The sequence below is a fragment of the Pelmatolapia mariae genome, linkage group LG18 (genome assembly GCF_036321145.2).
Source record: "Pelmatolapia mariae isolate MD_Pm_ZW linkage group LG18, Pm_UMD_F_2, whole genome shotgun sequence".
Taxonomy (NCBI): Eukaryota; Metazoa; Chordata; class Actinopteri; order Cichliformes; family Cichlidae; genus Pelmatolapia; species Pelmatolapia mariae.
In genome coordinates, this window is record NC_086243.1 from 14,501,219 (window position 1) to 14,521,341 (window position 20,123).

The 20,123-nt window shown below is 41.9% G+C and overlaps 1 long non-coding RNA gene across 1 annotated transcript; it reads left to right on the forward strand.

Annotated features, from left to right (window-relative positions):
• The first annotated feature begins 1,903 nt into the window (after positions 1–1,903).
• On the forward strand, positions 1,904–13,331 carry LOC134617572 (uncharacterized). The gene is made up of 3 exons (XR_010091544.1): positions 1,904–2,068; positions 9,407–9,444; positions 11,659–13,331. It is a non-coding gene; the product is annotated as an uncharacterized LOC134617572 (long non-coding RNA).
• Positions 13,332–20,123: the final 6,792 nt, after the last annotated feature.

Below are 20,123 nucleotides of genomic sequence, written 5' to 3' on the forward strand. Positions count from 1 at the left end.
ATCGTAAACAACTAATGATGTGTAACTCTGTGAATTCAGTGTCATTTGCATTTCTGATGAATTCCATGTCATATCCGATCAAGTACAAAAGCAAGGTCAGCTAAAAGGTAACCCTGAACTTTAGATTTAACTATACAGGGACCTTGTCAAAAAGGGGCACCCAGATTCTTTAAAGTCACCGAGAACCATGTGATGCTTTGGTTAAAAAGGAAACATGAATTGCACCGACTAAGGAATTATAAGGTTTTCACACCATAGCAGCCGCACGCATAAACACCCACGTGGTTAGATTTGTGAAAGAGCTGTGATTGAAGCTGGGGCTAAATTAAGAGGAAAGACAGATTAGAAGCTTAACGGAAATCAAGCCAAGGCTGTTGCTCTCATTTGGATGTCGGAAATTAGACCGAATAGCGAATAAATCTAGGTGCTTTACTTTCGAGAGCACCGTTCCCACCAGTTATGCAAATTAGCCTTCAAAATGCACACAATAATCGAATGATGTGGCGCTTTGTTTGGAGCTTTGAGCGTGCTTATTTTATAGGTTTAACAGGGACGAGAGCGGCGCCTCCTCGTATTGCGGCTTCTTCGTGGCTGTCGTAAAATCGTAGAGCTACAATGAAACGGGGTGTGATCCTCCACTTGGTGCTTCCTTCCTTCTAGCATGGGTCTGGGCCTTATAAAGGCCTGTGTGGTGTGCCACAGACACATTTCTGCTGTGTGGAGAAATGTGTTCAATCACCATGGCTACTGGACAGACCCCTGCTGTGGTTATTAGGATTTCTCTGTCTGCTTGCACAGGTTAACCACTCACTGTCTGTGTTACGGATGCGAATGTGAGTGAGTGTGTTCAGGAGGGTTACAGGTCAAGAGGTGATTTAATATTATAATTATAGAGCCAGAGTGGTGGGGTTTTTTTAAAGCAGGATCTCACCTAAAATGGATCAGCTCGGACCGCGCTGCCTCTCAACAATATGTGAGAAGGGGGAACATGAGAAAGCTTTAAGCTGTATTGATTCAGCCGACTACTCTCGGAGTGAGTACCAGAGGATCTGAAGAGAGAATTATCCATGCACCATTTCCTCCCCTGCTCCTGTGTGGAAAATTCTGCAGTTCCAGCTTTGTCGTAGCCTACATACAGCAGAAACACACACACTCAGGGCCCCATAAACATTGTGCTTAGGGACACACACACAGCAAGAGAGAGAGACACACACACACTGCGTTGAGGTTTGATGTTGCAGAATAATAGTTGTTTGATTTATTTATAGTCATTCCCTTCCATCTGAATGGCTCTGCATATTTTTTTGTTAAATTAATCTTAAAATAGGACAAGCAGACGGATTAAAAAAAAACCCTGCAGAAGCACGCTGCTGTAATGCTGTAAAATTTAGGATTTTCTCTATAGGCTGCTACATCATTTTTCCCATATTAAGTTATGCCGTAATGTGGGTTATTATAGCGGTCTCTGAGCCTACATAAAGTGCGCTGAGGTCTTTATAAACACTAATAACACGCACTTGGGTGCTCCAGTTTCACTCTGAGTCCATATGAAGAGATTATGGGAAGCCATAAAACTGTGGTGGATAAGTCCCACCAATGAAATCTGAATTTCTGAGACACGGGGCATTGTCTGCATATGCCTCTTTGCCCTGAGTATCCTCCTCCTCTACTCCCCACCCGGTTTCTCCTGAATAATGCACGATGGACACCCCCTCCCTCGCTTCCTCCCTTCAGCCCCCTCCTCCGCGCCGGCCCTGTGTCCAATAGCCGACGCGCATTTTATCAAGCTATCTCCTCTGAGCCAATCCCAGTCCACTCAGTGATCCCTGTAAACCGGATGCCCTCCCTTCTGCCCCTCAAACAGACGTAATCTGTGGATCAGAGAGGCAGGCGCCCAGTCAGTGCGTGGACTTGGTGTCGGATGGAGAAGATGGGAGTAAAAATAAAAATAAAAAAAAGAAAAGAAAAGAAATACTCCCCGCTGCAGAATCAGAAGAAACTGCGATCAGCGCCCCCGCGACAGGAGAGTGAGTCCTGCTGCTTCACCAGCAGGGTGAAGGGAAATCTTGTGAGTATGCCATCATGTCAAATGCATAACCTAAAACGGGTATGCGGTGTTTTTTTGGTTAATCCGGTGCAGCCGGCGCAAAACCGGCGGTTTAGTTAAAAAGAGATGATGCATCTTTATTATATATGTGCGTTTTTGTAATAAAGTATGAATGAGCTGATTAATACGTGCACACGGGCTGGATGTGAAACTCTGTGGCGGTGTGTGATGTACTCCGGGTTGTCGCTCGGTACTATCGAGGCGGCTTTAGCTCTCCGTGCCACTCATTTCTTCTTCTGGGCATCCGTGTGACTAAAGGGGGAAAAGGGCGATTTCCGATTGCTTTGGCAAGTATGAATCCTTTTAAAGCGCACTTCAGTTAAAAAAAAAAACGCTCTCGCAGACGCGTCGATGGCACACGGTGGGCAGACAAACGCTGCCCTCCCTTCTCTGAAAGTTTTAACGGTGTTTTTAAAAGAGCTCAAAAGAATCACGCCGAGAGGCTTCAGGGCAGCATAACTTTGACTGCTTTCACTCAGCAGACAGTCTTTCGTTCACACTGAGGCCTGAAAGTCGGCTGATAAATGGTGTCTATTATTTTTCCCAGCCGAACAATGCGTACCGGCTTTGTTTGGACCATCTGTCATTGTATCGACATTACAGCCAGCCCTCCTGCCCCACAAAGAATCCTGAGTGGGAGACACCTGAAGCGCAGACAGCAGACAGCGATCGTTCAGAGCCGCCACCCGTCTCTCGCCAAGCCGTGACTCATGGTGTGGTCCGTCTGAGTGGATGGGTGCGTAACGCGGCCACAAAATAAACAGGCGCTGGAACAAAGTGTTGCAACTGAAACATGATTTGTTTTTGGGGAAGGGATTCCACATAATGCACGCGTGTCTGCTGATGTGTTGTTTATCCTCAGATGTACGCTGGGACTGGAATAGTGCAAGTAGATGAAAAGCGTTTGCTGTATTTGCGCATCCTGAATTCTCGGAAACAGCTTTTTGCGCATCTGACTTCCTCCCGGAATTTTTGGGCCTTCGGCACATGGCGAAAAAAACAAAAAACAAAACAGCCAGACTGCCATTTTCAGGGTGGGCACACACACACACACACACACACACACACACACACACACACACACACACACACACACACACACACACACACACAGATACAAATAAACACACTCCATCACAAGCACTGCACACTCAGTTTGGGGCATAGAGGCCTGATAAGCCGCACAGCTTTGACCCTCCAGTTAGTTGAATGCAGATGAGGCCAGGAGACTTCAGAAACTGCACTGCTTAGCTTATAGACACGTGGTGCCAAGCACTAATATGCCTTAAGGTTAATGAGGCAGTCTCCATAAATTCTTTTGCCATCTGGATATAGTAGGTCTAGACGCTTAGTGCAGCACTACATTTTACCCACTATAGATTACTCACAGAGTGATTTGATGAAAAAAAAAATCAATGGAATTGAAGAAAAAACATTTACCTACTGCCGAGAGCCATTTAACTGCTTGTACTTTAATTTCTTTTACATAAATTATTGGGAAAATCTGTCTCAGTAAGCCGTGTGGTGGAAGAACACTCCTGATAGGCACTGATGTGATCAGTTGTGATGGCCTCGCTTCCATCCCTGTCAGGACTGAGTTACATTTAATTCACTTTAGCCGTGTCCCCTGTGAAGTAGAAAAAGCTGCTCCCTCACATTACAGAGCAACCAATGTCCGGGTGCATAGCTGTTTAATTCGGTTTCAAAGAGTTATCGGGGTGGGATAAGTGAACGGAGCAAAGCCAGCGTCTTCCTGCCGCTGTAATGTGGACGCAGGGGTGGTTTGGATGTTGGCTTATCTTATCTCCTGCTTGGATCTATGATCATCATTCCTGCATAGCTCATTATCACATATGATGAGTTTCATCAGCTGCACCCTGCAATTATGTCGAGAAGCAACCTGCTATCACAGCGGAGAGGCTCTCAGCCGCAGATCACTGTTGTTCCTCCATTACACGGCATCTATTTCTCAACAGAGTCCGCAGAACAGTTCCAATTAAACATTATTGTTGCTTTAGTTTGTCTCTGTCGGTGGAAATGCAGCGATGGCACAGGGGATCATCATCAGCGACAGCAGCTGGGGTTCACCGATTCGTTCATTCTGGTTCAAATTCAACTCCTGGATGATATAAAATGTTGTGGATACCACAGCTCAGTTCAGCTGCACTCATTCAGCACAACTGCTTTTTTTTTTAAATAGCAAAAAACTAGTTACATCTTGTATATTTTTATAAATCCGTCTCTGTCTAAGGATCCAAAACAGCCAATACAATCCAATCTCACAACTCCTGTGAAGAAACCTTGCGGTATGTCCATGCATCTCAGCTAAATGGAAGTTTAGGCCTGAATGCGTTCATATCAACAGGATCCTGTGTGTGTTTGTTCTTCCCCCGTGTGTGTGTCTGATTGGGTAATTGGTAAATGGAAAGGTTAGGTAATGGAGACCCCTGCACCCTGCCTTAGGCATTGTGACATACTGCGTGTCTAGATGAGTGGATGACCTCTAACCTCTTGTCTAGCCAACGGCTCAGGTCCGCTTGGGTCAAGCCAGGTGGCTTTCAAAAGCCTACTGGTCCGTTCAGAAGAAGATGACATTTAAACTCTTTCCACGTCGGGACCAAATGCACGCTTTTGGTTAATTAGGAAACCCTCACAGCCCATGTATGTGATAGTACACTGATCAGCAGCAACATTAAAGCCACCTGCCATAACATTGTGAATGCCCACCTTGTCTTGCACCGATATTGCACCTCTTGATGGATGGGCCTCCAGGATTGTTGGACCTTTGTCGTGTTTCTCAAGCTGTTTCTGAGGAGTTTTTGCCGCATTGTGGTGGACGCCGCTGCTATCAGGGAATACCCTCGCTGTGGTAGGTACACTTGATCTACGACCATATTCGGAGGGGTTTGATATGCAGATCAATGCACATCTCAGAGGAACGAAACAGTCCAAAATAAGATCTACTTAGTTCAGCCTTTTCCTTACTTCTTAAATTCAGCTCCCGAGAAATGGCCTTTCTCTTGCATGCTCTTTTTCTTCTCTCTGCGCTGGCCGTTTGTTTATCTGAAATGACTAAGCCAAGAAAAAAGTAAGAATCAATCACACGTATATGATTGGCCTGCACAATATCAGAAATCAGTCTCAGTGATCGAAATCGAGCCTTTGAGTCTCTGTGCATTTTATCTCCTGCTTTTCTTGTGTTTCTCCTGCTATTATCCAACTGGGCAGAATAATTGGTCTTCGCTTGATTTATTATTTTGCTCTTCTTATGGTTCTGAGAGGAGACAAAGACGAGAGGAGACAAAGAAAATGGTTGTCTGGCTTTGTGTTACAGGTAAATTTATAGAGTAGTAGTCGTGGGAAATGCTGATTATGGGGCTAAGAAAACAAGTTAAACATCTCTGGAATAATCAGATTTTACCCATCCCTCTCATGCCTACATATTTTTCTTTCCCCAAACAGCCTGATTCTTCTTCTGCTTTTATCTTAAAGGGTTAAAGTGTAGTTGACCAATACAGATATGAGAAACAACAGATTTAAAAATCCAGACGCAGATCGGCTAATCTGCTCGTTTTTCCCACGTTGTGGTTGCGGTGTTTAATCTCAAACTACCATAAGACACAAACTAGCCTTGAACCTGTCGCTGCTGAGAGAAACAGCCCGTCTCCGTTCTGTCACTACATGCTCTCTATTGTATCTCTGCACAAGAAACTCCCCATTGGAAATTTTGGAATCTTTCCCATTGTTCCTAAAGGAAAAGGGGCTTTCATATGGAAGTGGGGAACGCCAGGAAATGACTGGCATTCTTTGTGGACAATTTGAAAATAAACTTGTGGGTCCTCACTTCTCTCTCAACAGCCAAGCACAAAACTAGAAATTAGAAGTGAGGGTCATGGTGTTAACAATTCCCTCTTTCTTGTGTTTCCTGCTGTAATTTGTCCCCAAACGTATATTTTCTTCTACTGGAGACGCGCCACCGCAGTTTCCGCTTTTTGTCGAGAGCTTTGCACTCTCTTCTCGACAGTTTCTTGAATGGACGCATTCTCTCTCTGTCTTTTTTTACTTTTCCTTTTCCCTCAGTATTTGTCCTTATTTTGCCTTATCTTCCCCCTGCCTGTCTTTAAACACAACCCCGCTGCTTGGGCTCTGCTTTATGAGGTGTGACAGTTGAAGTCTGGTTGCCGAGGCAGGCCGCGTGGACTGGAACGTAAAGCTTTACATTCAGCCGGCTGCAGCCGGGTTTGTGGAGGACTTAAACTCACTTCACCCCTATACAGTACCTCGTATACAGGAACTGCCTTCATTCTGCTGAGCTGGCATGAAAGTGCAGAACTGGAAGGAGGGGAGAGCGGGGAGAGGAAAAAAAAACACTTTAACCTCGGAGCTCGTAGTTGAACACATGCAGTTGCTACCTTTGAAGGAAAAAACTGAAAGAAGATTAAAAGCAGATGTTAATTGAATTAATTCGTCACTTCAGCTGCACAAAGTTTAGCCTCTTTTTTTTCTTGTGTATTTTGGCTAAAAGTGTTCATAGCTCTCTCTCACTGCTTTGATTTAATACTAAACAGGTTGTTTTTCTCAGACGATCAGCCTCTCCACCCCACAGATTGACACTCACACCTTACCCTCCTCCTCAAACTCCTCTTGTTGTTTTTCCCACCGGGCCAGGGGTAGTTCCCAGGTATTTGACCAGTCTAGCGTAGCAGGGAGGCTGGTTGTTGTGTCCTCTGTGAGACAAAGGCAGTGTGCCTCAAGTATAGGGATGAAAGGAAACGGGGCTGTGCAGCCACTCATTTTTACAATGGGAAACCTCCTTAGCGAGGCTGTAGGGCAAATAACCACCTTCTCTCTTCCTTTTCTTTAACAAGCACCGAGACTGAGAGCTTGTCTCTATCTTTTTTCTTTTTGTAGTAGGAGGAGCAGCGCCGCGTATATACCTATAGATGTGAGTTTGTGTGCGCGTGTAAAGGAGGAAGGGATATCCTTTGTCTCTGCGCAGAGTGCTTTTTCAGCTTTCGCTTCCTTACACCTGCTCAGCTGACAGATGGTGTTTCGCTGTTAAAAGATGAACCAGCAACCGAGGTTGAAATTGTTAAAAGATGGGTGGGGGAAATTAAAGGGAGATATCAGAAAAATAAATACGTATGCCATTTAAAAATGTTGCTGGAGCCTCTCTTCAGTAAAAGGGGACACGGACATTGGGTGTTTTGCTTTCTTCAAAATTGAAGGAATTACCTTCAATTACCAGTAAGAAAAAAAAGAAGAAATAAAAGCAACTTTTAAGATATTAAAATCAACAAAATCTGTTCAACCTCACAGTGTTACATTTAAGGCTCGATAAGTGCTGTAGGACATTTCGGCGTCGGTGAGTCTAAAAACCTAAAAACATACAATATTATGTGAAAATGCCTTTAATTTTATGAGCAAATGATATATTTTTTCATTAAATCTTCTATATTGGTCCTCAGTGTAGTGTTGTCATCTCGGGTGGTTGTCAGGAGGGGCGGGGGGTGGGAGCGGAAGCCGCAGGAGTCTTTTATGGCTCCAGGTCCAGAGACAACCTGTTCTCAGGCACTTCTCTCCTGGCACTTTTTTATGACATCATAAATTCCTCCATTTCCTCTGACCAGCCCTAGGTGGGTATAAAGGACGTACCTGGCCAGTAATTGTCTGTCTGGCCCTCTCATCTGTCGGATTCCTTATGCTGCTGGTGACCTCCTCCAGAGCCAGACTCTCAGACTGCCTCAGGATACAGAGATCTCTCAGATCTGCACCGTGGACCAATAAAAACTGTAGTTTGTTTGTTGAGTGATCAAAAAAAAAAAGAGTTAGAGAGAAGAAGAAAGAAAAAAGCTTGTTTCTAGTTCATTTAGATTAGCAACAAGAGTCAGCTTGGCACCCACATTATAGGGGCCTCTCTGCGTGCATGTGCTCTTCAGACCGTCAACAACAACCCACTCCCACTCTCAGACCTGTTGATACCTTTTGTTTGTTGAAATCTGAGGACGAACAGCAGAAAAGAAGGGATTAGGGGAAGAAAGACAAGGTTTTTTTTTTCTTCTTTTTTTTGGAGGGAAGGGGGGCCCAGAAACACTCAGCGTTCACATTAATCTGATGCTGAGCTCGGCTGGCCTCAGGGAGGCTCGAACAATACACACACCAGCATGACAACATTCCTGGAGGTTAAAAAGGTCAGGGGTCACCCAGTGACCCCACCCTGCCAATCAGTTCCAGGGCACTAACTCGGGGCCTTTGTTTTTGCTTTATGTCTTCGCACTTGTTGAACAGACTCTGAGCCTTATGTTACAATGTGCCCTTTGCTCTCTAATAGACTGGATTGGCACGGAGCACTTTTACGTTTGTTAAGTCAGTTTTGGCTTAGATAATAATAGTTTTTTAAAAAACAGGGAGGGGGCTGCGAAGAAGGAGAGCGTAGCAGTGTTTCATTGTTGCAGCTTCGGGGTTCAGAGGTTTAAATGCAAAACAGAACATGGAGAAAGAAAACACATTAGCCCGAGGCTGCAAAATGTGCACATTGACTTTAAAAAGCTTTGGCCAGGTTTGCTTGGCAGTATACTTTTTAATATTATGTCTGTAGCCTATGGCGCATATTATAACCCAGCCAGATGTTTGGCAAGCCCACATCTATATATGGGAGCAAAAGGAACCACGGCAAAGCAGCCAAGCTGTAATTATTGTCCATATTTTCAATTGATTTATGCCCATTTTATATAATCAGCCCACCCGGGTCACTTATTAGTCCAACATAGGCAACGTAGATGCTCAAAGTTGTATTTTTCCTTCCTCATCAAAAATCCAGCTTTGCTTTTTTTTTTCTTCTTCTTCTTCTTCTTTTTTTTTTTGCAAACAGCACAGCAGACTTCAAATAAAGTCTGCGAGCCGTCATTAAAGTGGAGCGTATGCATGTGTAGGCATGGAGTGGCATGTGAGGCCCCTGCAGGGAGACTGCAGGTCTGTTAGTCATTATGACTGAATGTACAGTATACACTGGAGTGGACACGCAGCTACATTAAAGCCTCACCCACGGCCACATTGGACCACCCCAGAGACACACCGCTGGCACTTCCTCTGCCCGCTTCCATCGCTCAGCCTCAAGGGAAGCGCGTTTAGGGATTTCCTGAGGAAACTCGGGGCAATTAATCGTGGGTTGATTAGGAAACTTTCTAGTGAAAATCCAATTAATCGTAAGAAACATTGTACTCTTTTCCTTCTTTTTTGTGTGTGTTTGTTGTTCTGTGCATTAAAATAAACACCCTCCTGTGTTTTCTTGTCTTCTAGGTTTTCCCACCCGGCTCCGTGAAGATGATTTCAGTCAGGTATACTTCACCACAGCATTCAAATACTCACTTTCTTGCAAAAATATTCACAGTGCGTCACAGAAAGATGGCTATAAACCTCTTGAATTTTATCCTGCATGCCAAATCCGCTTATACAGTGGAGGAAGGAGACACCGCTCTCTATTAGTCTGCAGTTAGAAATGAAAGCCTATCTTGGCTGCAGCTGTGGAGGAGCTCCAAAGATGGGGACGTTTATTGTCAGGAACAAATAGAGGCCTTTTTATTTTGTCTAGCAGCTGACGCCTCTCCCCACCCACTCCTCCATAACCGCTTTTGTCAGTAATGTAGAGTGGCCTGCTCGGGCAAGAGCGAGAGACCATGAGAGTTTCAGAGTGGAAAGGAAAAAAAGAAAAAGAAGTGGAGTTAGCTGTTGATAGGCTCGGGCAGGAAAGGCACGGCTGTTTGCCATATGGCGCAATTATCAGCTATTTGAAATGATTATCACTCTCCATCAATACAGTGTTTAAATGTATATATCTGAGTGTGTGTGTGTGTGTGTGTGTGTGTGATTTGATCTCTGGTTTGTGCCCCCGGTGTAATGTTGGGATTCTGTGACCTGCAGCTTGGCCCCCCATTTAAGCTGGGATAGCTATGATCTCCCCACCTCTAACCCCAATCCCTCCTCCCTCTGTCACCCCCTCCTTCCCTAACACACACACACACGCAAAGTCTACCAGCACAAAAGAAATATTCAGCTGTAGAGAGGGGGTCTCTCAGAGGGCGCGACATTGAACTGGGGGTGGGTGGGGGGGATTAAGTAGAAATGGCTGGCTGACACTGGGGTTGCCATGGCAAAGCCCCCTTTTTCTCCTCTCCCTTCGACCCTCCGCCTATTTTTCATTTGAGGTCTCATTGTGGGGGCGAGGTGTAAGTGAGTGTCTGTGTGACTGTGATGGAGTAGGGACGATCTAATTCGACATATGAATTTAGGCTCTTATCAGAAGCTGCCCTGCTTCACCCCGGGAGAAAAAGAGACCTCTGCTTCAGTCAGAAAGAAGAGAAACATCCGAACACGTGATTTTATTTATTTATTTTTCAGGCGGGCAGGTTACAGATTTGTTACAGACCTGCTATCCTCTGAGTATCATTAAATATTATGGTGCGTTATTGCATTTTATTTAGCAGTTAATGTATTCCTGTCATTTAAAAAAATAAAAATAAAAAATGACTTGAACATCTTTGCATGTACACAGAGGAAAGCATGCCACGCCAGAATGCAGAGGCAGTAATTCAAAGACGCGGCATACGCACGGGACAAAAAACCAAAAAACAAATTGTCTGTTTTATGACTGAATTACAGCAGCAGTAATATGGCGCATTACTCATCCGCTGCAGCCGGGGCGTTATCACGCTAGCCTCATGCTGGCCTCCCAGCAGCCCCAGCAGAGTAATGGATGCAGGTCGAGCTCGCGCGATGACATCAGCACCCTAAGCCGATGAAATGGGGCGATGAATGACCATAGATCAGCGTTTACCACCCTGACGTCAGCCCCTGCTCTGTGCAGCAGTGCACTGACACCGCCGGCAGTTGTTCCCCCAGATACTGGTCCGCTTCGGACAAAGGGAGCTCACAGCAGGACGTCAGTATTGTTCTCCGGACTCGGTGTCCATAAGACCTGTGCCAGGATTGAAGATGGTTAAGCAGTACTGCTCACAGGGTCTTTAAAGAGTAGAAATACAAGCATATGCTTATTATATTTTAGCAGAATTCAGCCAAATTACAGAAATCCATTTTCTCCCCAGTGCCCAGATATTTGTCTCTGAGATTTTCTTTTATGCTTCCACCACAAAAAGACTGAAGATGAATGGAAGCACTACTTTGTAGTGAAGAAATGGCTCTAATGAACACCGCTGACAGAATGATATGTGGGTTATTTATAGAAGCTGGGACTTTGTTTCTGGAAAGATGGTTTCGGTATGTAACGTTTTAAATGTTTTTTTTCTCAATGCTGTGATCAAGAAAAACAAAAAAAGAAAACGGCATAAATCAAAGAGCTCAGACAGATCTCACAAAATCTACGCAAAAGAAGCCAAATTTATCCTCATGGCTACACACCACGGGAGGAAATGGAGAAAATGTTTGTCTGCGTTTGTGTTTTTTTCTTCTTTCTTCATGTGTGTGAAATCAGTCTTTAAAGAGAAGAAGACAGTGGGATATCAGCGCTAACAACTTTTTCTTCATCTGTGTTTCAGATGCTGTTACGAGCAATTTTCATCTGAAGATGAAAGACTTCGTGTTCCTCTGATTAATGAGGTGGTAGTAAAGCTCTAAAGCAGAGCCTCTCAGCTTATGCTCGAGCTTAAGTATGCTTCGTGATGCTTTTGTGTGTGTGTGTGTGTGCGTGTGTGTGTGTGTGTGTGTGTGTGTGTGTGTGTATGTGTGTGTGTGTGTGCGTGCATGCGAGGAACATAACCAGAACTGTCATTGCCCTGAGGACAGCGGACTCATTCTGCCACTGTCTTGTGTCGTTATGTCCTCTCGTTACGCAACCTGACCTCTGTGGTTCTGAGCATCGTCCCCCTGTCCCATGCCTGTCTGACTGGCTCTCCTCCCTCCTCTTCCTCCACACCCTGCCTCCCGTGTCAGCTCGGCTCACGGTCACAGCTGCCGTCCTTCCTCGCCTTGCTTGCCTCGGTGAACATTCAACGCTGTCGGTGAGTTTGGTATGGACACAAAAAACCATCGACCGTTGACTGTGCCCCGTGGTTCGCTCCGACGACGTCAGGAACGAGCGAAGGAAGAAAAAAAAAAAAACGAACAAAGGGGCAAAGTGGCTGCATGCAAATCCGGTGACGAGAACAGACGCACACAGCCGCGCCGCACACAAAAGTGACACTCTGTTTCCACTGTACCCGAAGACCTAAGGTCACAATCAACATTCATTGCTGTCGCTGGGTTGGACTGTGTAGAAAAGCTCACTGAACAATGAGTGCAACTGTGGCCCAGATCTGCCTGACTCGCGTCTCAGCCAATCAGCCGGCCGGATGTGAGGCACTCTGATTATTTTATTTATATACTTCTTGTTTTTCACTTCTATTTTCTCCCTCCTTCCTCCCTCCCCGGCGCTGGGAGTCTTAAGGGGAAAGAGAAAGAGAGATAGAGAGACACAAATAGACTCCTGGCTGCTTGCTTGTCCTCATCCTCCTCTCCTCTCCTCTAATTGATGGTTATGTGTGCAGCAAGGGGGAAGGAAGCGGAGTGAATGTGTAATCATTTGGAGTCTCTTCTCCTTTAGATGTTTCATCCCTCTCTTTTTTGTTTGTCTAATTATACACTGAGCTGAGTTAACTCTGCGTTAACTGTGCGCCTGTGCTGGCAAGAGAGACGGGCCGATGGAGAGGGAGGACAGGGAGAACAAAAACTGCAGAAAGCTTACAGCAGTAGATAAACGATTATCTAGTTTTCACTAGATTTTGCTCGATGTTCCCCCTCATGCAAACGTGCTGGGAGAAGGAAGGAAATTCCGGCTGTATAAAGTCGATTGTTTCCACCTTTCTCACCGAGGATGTCTCATTATCTGTGTTTGAGTTTCATGAGAGGTTTCCTGCCTGCCCCTGTTTGTGTGTGTGTGCGCGCGCTGGCTAAGATAGAGGACCTGTCTGGTGATCTCACGGTGCAATATGTCATTTTCCTTCTATGCTAAAGCCTGCTGTCTCATGGGGAGGAAAAAAAAGCAGTCTATAACCTTGTCTTCCTTCACAGTCTGGGACCGGCCACACCGCTGCCATTTCTCATTGTAGCCGCCTGCAACGACTTCTGTAATTCAAGTAAGGTGAACGCAAAGCTCACACATGTGATGTATGGGTGTAGGAATATGTTTGTGTTACTGATTTGTCAATTAAACTAATAAAGTTGAATCAGTTCATTAGGCTGATGTGATTATTTACTGTTCGGATTAACTCGTGTTTCACGTAAGAACGATCTTTGTCATCTGTGTCATTTAGTCACCAAGTCCCATGTCCGTGTACCCCCACCTCCCAAGTCTCTCTGTATTATTCATAGAAAAGCACTCTGTGCAGTGGTGCAGAAGAGTGGAGGTGATGTAATAGTGGCCGTGAGCGTGGCTTCGGACTGTCATTTGGGATGGATTCATGCGACAGGAGAAAACGCTCGGTTTGTTCAGCCTTGTTGGCGTCGCCAAAAGGTGCAGCTGATGGCAAGAGAGGGGACATGACGCGCATCCACGATAAAAGTGGGGTTTAAAAAAAAAAAAAAAAGTAAATGATCACAGTTTTGTTGAAATTAAACTTGGAAAGTTATCCAAACCTTAAAATGTGTAAAGGGAATAGTGTGAAAGCCCACATCATGGTGTGAACCAGTGTGTAAGAAGCTGGGATGCTGAGAGACACGAGAAGAAACCTCGGGAACAGACTTGAACTGGAAAACAAATCCAAGTGTTATTGAAACGTTGTTTCACAGCACCTCAAAGTGACACTACCCCCATCTAGTGCTGAGCTGTACACACAGCCTCCCTCATGCATCATTTATTTAGCATAGAGTAGCTGAGGGAAACTGACCAACCACAGCCGAGTATTTTGGTTAGCTTTAATTTTTAATTGATCTTGTTTTTTTTGTTTTTTACAGAAGTGCGTTCCTTGTCATTAATCTTTAAAATGTTAAAATGCTTTGGAGCATTACAGAAAAAAACAACATTACAGTGTTACAGTTAAATCATTTCCAACCCTGGCTTTGGTTTGGTGTAATTAAAGTGCTACATAAATTGGGAATTATCAATTTGTTGAGATAAATAATTTCTACATCACATTAGTATTGAGAAATTAATAATGTGCTCAAAAGCAGACAGCATATGTGTAATTTCAGTGGGCTAAACAAGCATACTTTGGATTGATTGTCAGTTAAATATGTTGTTATTATTATTATTATTATTATTATTATTATTATTATTATAGTACTGTATAAAAGCCTTGAGCCAGCCGTCATGTCTTTACAGTTCTCTTTCATGGAGCTAGACTAAAGTGGTCTCGAACTGTAGTTTTTTTTCTTTGGACATCGGCTGCTTTTTCACTTCTGACCTTGTTCTATGAAGGATTTAAGCATAAAAAGGGCAGCGAACTCTAGGAACGAACCAGTGTTGTGTCGACACATAATGGACAACTTGTTAAAGAACAAATGTTAAAAACGATCTTTACGCACTTTGTTATAAGCTGCTTTCTTTAAAAGACTCTATGATAATGATGATAGTAAGTGGTGTTGGGAATTATGATCACTGTCAGATTTTGGCCTCCTCAGAGCCCAGACCTCATCGTGATAGAGAACAGAATAAAAGACGGCCAACATCCAAAGAAGAGCTTTGAATGTCCTTCAAGCCTGGAGAATTATTCCTGCAGACTACTTAGAGATTAAGAGAAAGCTCCATGAAGAGAGTTCAGCCTGTGTTGAAGAATAAAGCCGGTCACACCAAATACTGACATTCAAGCTCTTTAGAATTGAAATCTGTTTTTGCTTAATATACTTTTTATAGACTTTATTTCTATTTATGTCTGTACATGCTTCAATAAATCGTTGCATATATTTCTCACTTTTCTAGCTAATTGTAAAGAAATTAGGGTTGGCTCAAGACTTTTGCACAGTATTGTATTGAAAATGTGTTGCTGACAGCGCTCTCCAGCTGTACAGTCCTTTTGTAATTCTTATTTTGTCTACTTAAAAATCTTTCCATCATTGGCATATTACATTATTACCATTAAAAAAAATAAATATTTGCTCCATGTCTTACCCACTATTATCGTAGTTAGTAAAACCAAAACACTAAAACCAATCATATTTTTAAAAAAAAATCTAATTTTGATAACTCTCTGCTGCCTATAGGCTGTTTCTGAATGAGCCTCAGTTCCTTGCATGCACAGAATCCAGCAAAATATAATTAAGATAAGATGAGAAATACTTTATTTATCCCAACAGCTGGGAAATGACTGTGTTTAAGCAGCAAATTAAATGGAAAATACAAAAAAATGAAGATCTTCATAAATCAGAATATAATACAATAAGATTAAATACAAAATGAATGCAGGTAATGTGTTACGAGGTATTATACTGAGTCAAAGGTCAAACTAGCTTAACCACAGAAAAGCTACAGATAAAAATCAGGGCAGATTTCTCATCTAACTGTCAACAAAGAAAGAATACCTGCTCTGCAACGTTCTTTAAATGAGCAGTTCCCACATTGTCTTTCTGCTGATGTCACTGGAAATTCACCTATTAATGTTTAATGACTTGATAGGTTTTTTATCACGTGGCACAGAACTTCCAGAAAACTTCTCACAGTGAGAACTTTCAGAGCTGGAATCTTGCAGCGTGAGAAGATAAACAAAGAACTTAGATAAACGGAGGTATGCAGTGTCACGTGTTAATGTGGACAAATTCAAAAGCACACAAGCAGAAGTGGTTTTAGACCTGAGCAGGTACTCAATGTTTCCCTGAAACCACACAACCACTAATGGAACTGGTTACTCTTTCTCACCACAGCTTAATTCATGGACAACTCTTATATTTACAATGAATACAAACATTTAAATATTACAGAATCTCTTAAAACTGAGCTGATATCTGCAGCATATCTGTCATTTGCAGCAGGCTCCACAAGTTCACTATAAAACAATGAGGAATCATTGGCTGCTGAGCTGGTGGATCTTCTGCGCTTTATTCCTAAAATGATGATAGATGGAGTTACTTCTCTTGCTGTTTATTAGAAAATCACAACGTTTGCTCTTTATTCTGTTTCTAAAAATCTCACCTTATGCGATCGACACCGTCCATCACCCACTTCAGAGCTGGATTGGCGCATGCTTTCCCCTTCTTTGTGTAGAAACTACATTATAATAAAGCAATATGTAAATATTTTTACACCTACAGTAAACACTAATGTTGTGTCAAGTTTTTTTTTTAATCTTTAAAGCAGTTTGTTAAAATAACTAATGATGCTCACATGATGGCATTGATGGGACACATCTCTGTTTCAGTCTGGACTGAGTACCCCTTGATGGCTGAACATGGTAATCTGCCTGTAATGTACCTTCGGCAGCAGTGAGGATAAGCTGTGAAAGAAGGAAAGACAATTTGTTTATTTAAAATATGTGTCTACCACATCCAGGTAGTGGAGATGCTTATGTGTAAATGTGATTAAACAGAAAACAAATCAAAGAAAATGAGACAAGAAGCAAACAAATACAGACCTGCTGATGTGTTTGCAGTCAGACAAACAGTGGGAAAGTGCGATCACCACCACAGCTCGGATTGGCAGCATGTCTTCTTAGTTTGTGTTGGCAGCAGTGACTCTGATGATGAAACTGTCTCGCCTTTTCAGGTGGAGTCAGAGAGGTTGTGCTGGTAACCTGCTAATCACAGCAGCCTCATTTATACCTCAGCTCTAAACGCATCACGACATGTGACATCATCACAAAAATCCCAGCATTTTCCCAAGTTAAAAATAAAAAAAGAGGAACAAGTGGGAAGAGGTGGAACAGATGGAACAGGTGGGAGGGGCTATAAATACAAACTACACTGTGTTAGTGTCTGCATACCTTTGTACTGACTTTAGTAAACATGCAAATATGTGTGCACATGTTTGTTTCACAGATGATATGAAAAAAAAACCATTCATGATGACATATTTCCAAGCAGGTGAGGAAAAGATGGCGTTCTTATTCCAGCAAAATTATTAAATGTTAAAAATTTAATATCAGTGCAAAAAAGTGTTCTGTCTCACTGTTCTATATGTATGTATATCTATGATCATTTTTAGTTTTTTCATTTCTAGGCTTCAAATGTCTGTCCAGAAAAAGAAACCAAACTTTAAAATGATTAATCAATAAATAAAGCAACATATTATAAAGCTTAACACGCAGTATTTGGGAGGAGGGGACTTTCTTTTTGCATTACTGGCATTCTATAAAAATCAGCGAACCTCTGCTTGCATTCAGTTTAGCTTCACTCTTACATGAGATCAGATTAAATATATATATATATATATATATATATATATATATATATATATATATATATATATATATATATATATATATATATATATATATATATATATATATATATACATACAAATATTGGGTCACATGTTAGGTGTACAGGTTAGGTTAACACACCCTGACAAGACAAAAACTCCTGCAAAGCCTGCTCCTGCAACATGGGAAGTTTTATAAGGAGTGTCTTTGTGACTCACCAGGCAGTTAAAGCAATTAAAACATAAAAGATGCAAAAATAAAACTAATACAGTGTGAGACATTCAGAAGCACGTGGGGATAAAGTGTTTAAAGAGGATAAATGACCAACTAATGCAAAATTTACAAAATGAAAACCTGTGGATTTGGAGAGCTGGAAAAGGTCATGATGCACATATTGTAATAGTAATTGATTATGATGTCTTACATAGTTATATCAGAAGTACTTATTATACTAATATTTTCACTGAGTCCTCATTTAGCTGATGCTTCAGTGACCAGAATCAATCAAACCTAAGAGTGGGTATCAAAAGAAATTCAAATTTAGACTCATTTCAAATCAGGGAATAAATAAATGAGAATAATGGAAGAAACAGTGCCAGGTTGCTGTGACAACAAGCCATCAGGAGACAGGTAATGGAGGAAACAGGTAATGGCTAAAAGTAGACGGGATTTGAGCTGTGAGCAGAGTCTCCAGTGGATACAGGGGTCACTGTCGTCTGTGTCTATAGTAAAACACTGGGGGAAAAATATTCAAGATTTGTCTGTCTTGTGCGACTAATGTCTAGTCTTTCTTTTTTGTCGTGCCGCACCTGTTAAAGTACTAAAAGGTAGAAAGAAAATGTAGCGTATGGAAAACCACAGTTGGAATTCTAGTACTTGAGGACAGTACTAGAGTAAATATACACTGTATTTCCAGTTTTTCAAATAGATGTAGTAAACTTCCAGTTAATGGATCTGACATCATTTTATAATGTTTCCACCTCAAGCTGGAATCCTTTTTGTTTGTATTTTAAGAGCAAGTCTACACTATTTGTACTAAAACAAGCAGGACAGAGCAAATGCTGATGAAGGGAAGGGGTGTACAGGGCACAGGCCAGAGTTTTAATGTGACCACAATTTAGTGTGAATGGTACAATTTCTTGCAAGTGATTACTAAAACACATATAAACAAACAATCAAACAAATACATAAATACATAAAAGAAAAAGCTACTAGGAAAAAAAAGATAAGCATTTAAAACTATTACAAAGAAGTGCAAAGCTAGAAGGTAACAAACAAAATGCCACAAACAGTTAAAGGAATGAAGAGACATAGAACAACCAAGGAGCCAGAGATTCAGGGACCACAATGAGATTTAAAATGAAAATTAATTAAATCAATTATACACAAAATGACCAGAAAAAACAACAAACTGTCCTCAGAAACCATAAATTGGGTGATAAGAGGCCAGAAAATTGGAATAATAATGTAGAAACAATATTTCCCAATAAAGCAATTATGAAACTGTAAATAATGACCAAGCAAAATGTAAAGTGACCATAAGAGCATAAGACATGCTGAACAGCCACTGATAATGGATGTATTTCTCCATATCCATCATTTTCTTCCCACAGAAAGTTGACTTAGCAAATCTGAAGAAACTTTTTTACACTGTCATAATTTATGACTTTAAGCTGGGTGTATATAATAATGAAATCATATAAAATCACAGGGGGACCCTTCGGTGTGTAGTGCAGAGTACCAGCAGTGGGTGGCAGTGCACAGCAGCACATGAAGGACTCGCCACATGACCACTGTGTATCCATGCCATCTAAAAATCACTTCCACTCACATACTGATGTGGCCTAAAGCTACATTTGATTATTAAAGTGTTGTATAGATGCTCAGAAAGTATCTCAGATGTTTCCAGGTAACAGGCCACATAAGTAAACATTAATATTTCCACTGTTACAAATGCTGCGGATGTAAGGTAAGATTCATTTTAGCATCATAATATGGTAATACTATCCTAATATGTTAAAACATTAACCCATATTACCTTATTGTTATGAGGTTACAACCACTTTAAAGTCAATAAATAAAAATTCAAAAATTTCTACATTATTATTCCCATTTTCTGGCCTCTTATCACCCAATCAGTCTAATATTGGTTTTGTCAAACAATTGCGATTCATGATATGACCTTGATATTACTTTAGTAATTAGTAATAACGTCCTCTTTCTGTGTTATTACCGGGTTCCCTCCACCTCATTACCCCACTATTGCATCATTATTACCAGCCTGTAGTAAAAAGTGCAACTAAACACCATCATTAGAGCTGATGATATCTTGTCTGCACAGAAATACCTGTTCTGCTACATGCTTTAAATAAACAGCGCCCATGACTTCCTCCTGCTGATGTCACAGGACTTTCGTCTGCTATTGTTTAACAATTAGATTGCAGCACAGAACTTCCAAGCTGGAATTTTTCACTGTTATAAACTAGGAAACAAGATAAAAGAAGGAATGCAGCGCCACTTGTTAAATGTGAAAAAAATTCAACAGCACATAACTGGTAATAGTTTTAGACCTGCAACAGGTACTCGTTTTATTTAAATGTATGTATAAAATCACAAAACATATTCATAAATTACTCTTTTTTTTCTTTTTTCTTTCTTTTTTTTTTTTTTTACCACAA